This window comes from Astatotilapia calliptera, chromosome 3 (genome assembly GCF_964374335.1).
Source record: "Astatotilapia calliptera chromosome 3, fAstCal68.1, whole genome shotgun sequence".
In the NCBI taxonomy this organism is placed as follows: Eukaryota; Metazoa; Chordata; class Actinopteri; order Cichliformes; family Cichlidae; genus Astatotilapia; species Astatotilapia calliptera.
The window spans coordinates 20,799,634-20,803,462 of NC_137424.1; positions in this window are offsets into that span (position 1 = coordinate 20,799,634).

Sequence of the window (3,829 nt, forward strand, 5' to 3'; positions counted from 1 at the left end):
CCTTGTACTTTAACGAACTCCTCCTTGGGATTTGGTCCTATAAACTTCAAATTTGGACAGTGTCAACTACACCCTTGTGCCATGTTAAATTGCGGAGCTTTTGAGTTTTCACAATACTATGAGGCCGTGGCGCCATGGCGAATTTCGATGACTCGCCATGAAAATCTTATTGCCTCTCATTCTGTCATACATGTTCCGATCTGGACCAAAGAGCACACATATGATAAGGCTCCACCCCTGAACATATTTCAACTGCCATATTTGACATCAAGGACAGCGCCACCTAGTGGGAACAGGAAATGTCATGTTTTACACTTTGGGGTACAGTATAGTGATGGGTGACATCTGCAGCCTCAAATTTCTCCAGGAAAGCCTTAAGGAGTTGGTCTTGGGTTACAGTGAAAACTGTGACTTTTCGCAAAAGGGTGTGACCCCAGCAGCATGGCGAACTTTGATGTCACGCCATGAAGAAACAAATTAGTATAACTCAATGAAATCCAGTCTGATCAGTACCAGACTTTACAGGCATGATCTCAGACCCGCCCTGAACAGATTGATGTGCCCATTGTCGGAAATACGGACAGCGCCACCTAGTGGCAACAGGAAATGTCATGGCTTTAATTTTGTTGTATTGATTTTCACAGGTTCATCTTGGCCACCTCAAAAGCGGTGAATATCACCATCAGTCCCTCGTGATGCTTCAGTGCAAAAATTGTGACTTTAAACTGAACGGCGCACCCTGGTGGCAACGCTGTTCAACATGAAAGATGAAGTGGCTTTTGAGGGTCTTGGCAAGTTTATAGAGGCTTGAAATTTGGCACACACCTCCAAATGGATGAACGCTTTGTTGGCATGTGATCATTTTCATTGAATAGCGCGAAGTGGCTCCACAGCGCCCCCTACAAAATTTCAAAACCACAGCCCCTGCTCTGTGTTCTATGTATGATTCTGAAACCTGGTAAGCTTATAGGAGATATCAAGATGTACAAAAAAGTCTCTTGGTGCAATATCCCAAATCCAACAGGAAGTCAGCCATTTTAAAATTAATGTGCAATTTTGGCAACATTTTCCCCTCTTTCCAGGCACCGTTCTTTGACGAACTCCTCCAAGGGATTTCATCATATTGAACCAATCTCCAGTGTGTGGAATCTAAAGACCTTTGTGATGTTAAATTGCGAAGCTTTTTACGTTCAGTGAAACGGGGTGGTTATGGCGGCACTTAGAGTTTGAATCACTCGCCAAAAAGCAGTAATCTGCTGTCACTCAAAAACACAATGTCCAATCTCTCCCAAACGTCTCAGGTGTGATGAGACTCGAGCTCGGAAGTGATTGTTATGCCATTTGTACATAATGGTTAGAGCGCCACCTAGTGGAACGACTAACTAATCATGAATGAATGAGTTGAAATGTTAGCTGGTGGTTAAATGCATGAATTCCATCAATGTGACATCAGATCGGAGGTGCTGGTTTTAGGTGTTGGGCTTGGCTCGACGCGCCGGGGGTGCGAGGGCCCTCGTAACGCTGCTTGCAGCTTTAATTATTAGGGCCCGAGCACTGACTGTGCGAAGGCCCTATTGTAATTGCTCTGTTTATTATTATTATTATTATTATTATTATTATTATTATTATTATTATTATTTCGGCAAATGAATTGGCCGTTTGAGGGCCTAAACATGCTCGAAAACTCATGAAATTTTGCACACGCGTCAGGTCTGGTGAAAATTTACGCATTTTAATGTTCTCAGACATGGCCGGGGAAAATTAGCTCAGTAGCGCCACCTAGAAAAATGAAAAACGCGAGCCCCCGGTATGGGTATGGCCTACAAGTTTGAAAGTCGGTACACCTATATAACGTTCAGAGTCGAACAAAAAAGTCTATTATGGCAATGACCTAAACCCAACAGGAAGTCCGCCATTTTGGATTGAAGGTGACATTTTGGCTCTGATTTTACCGTTTCCATGCCTTGTACTTTAACGAACTCCTCCTTGGGATTTGGTCCTATAAACTTCAAATTTGGACAGTGTCAACTACACCCTTGTGCCATGTTAAATTGCGGAGCTTTTGAGTTTTCACAATACTATGAGGCCGTGGCGCCATGGCGAATTTCGATGACTCGCCATGAAAATCTTATTGCCTCTCATTTTGTCATACATTTTCTGACCTTGACCAAAGTGAACACATATGATAAGGCTCCACCCCTGAACATATTTCAACTGCCATATTTGACATGAAGGACAGCGCCACCTAGTGGGAACAGGAAATGTCATGTTTTACACTTTGGGGTACAGTATAGTGATGGGTGACATCTGCAGCCTCAAATTTCTCCAGAAAACCCTTAAGGAGTTGGTCTTGGGTTACAGTGAAAACTGTGACTTTTCGCAAAAGGGTGTGACCCCAGCAGCATGGCAAACTTTGATGTCACGCCATGAAGAAACAAATTAGTATAACTCAATGAAATCCAGTCTGATCAGTACCAGACTTTACACGCATGATGTCAGACCCGCCCTGAACAGATTGATGTGCCCATTGTCGGAAATACGGACAGCGCCACCTAGTGGCAACAGGAAATTTCATGGCTTTAATTTTGTTGTACTGGTTTTCACAGGTTCATCGTGGCCACCTCAAAAGCGGTGAATATCACCATCAGTCCCTCGTGATGCTTCAGTGCAAAAATTGTGACTTTAAACTGAACGGCGCACCCTGGTGGCAACCCTGTTCACCATGAAAAATGAAGTGGCTTTTGAGGGGCTTGGAAAGTTTATAGAGGCTTGAAATTTGGCGCACACCTCCATTGTGCTTAAGGCTTTGTTGTTATGTGATCATTTTCATTGAATAGGGCAAAATGGCTCCACAGCGCCCCCTACAAAATTTCAAAACATCAGCCCCAGCTCTGTGTTTTATGTATGAGTCTGAAACCTGGTAAGCTTATAGGAGATATCAAGATGTACAAAAAAGTCTCTTGGAGCAATATCCCAAATCTAACAGGAAGTCAGCCATTTTAAAATTAATGTGTAATTTTTGTGACATTTTCCCCTCTTTCCAGGTACCGTTCTTTGACGAACTCCTCCAAGGGATTTCATCATATTGAACCAATCTCCAGTATGTGGAATCTAAAGACCTTTGTGATGTTAAATTGCGAAGGTTTTTACGTTCAGGGAAACGGGGTGGTCATGGCGGCATGTGGAGTTTCAGTCACTCGCCAAAAAGCAGTAATCTGCTGTCACTCAAAATCAAAATGTCCAATATGTCCTAAAGGTCGCAGGCGTGATGAGACTCGAGCTCGGAAATGTTTGTTATGCCATTTGTCAGTAATGGTTAGAGCGCCACCTAGTGGGACGACTATAATCATGATTGAATGAGATGAAATGTTAGCTGGTGGTTGAATGCATGAATTTCATCAATGTGACATCAGATCGGAGGTGCTGGTTGTAGGTGTTGGGCGTAGCTCGACGCGATGGGGTGCGAGGGCCCTCATAACGCTGCTTGCAGCTTTAATTATTATTATTATTATTATTATTCAGGCGAAACAAGGGCCTTTTTGAGGGCCTAAACATGCTCAAAAACTCATGAAATTTTGCACACATGCCAGGTCTGGTGAAAAATTTTGTATTTTAATGGTTTTACATATGAGCACTGGGAAATGGCTCTACAGCGCCACCTATGCCTTGTTAAATGCAGCCCTACGACCACATCGTTTGAGCTACATGTATGAAATTTGGCACACATGTGTATCATGCCAAGACGAACAAAAAAGTCTGGGGGCCCATTGACGCAAACCCAACAGGAAGTCCGCCATTTGGAAGAGAAGGTGACATTTTGGCTCTAATT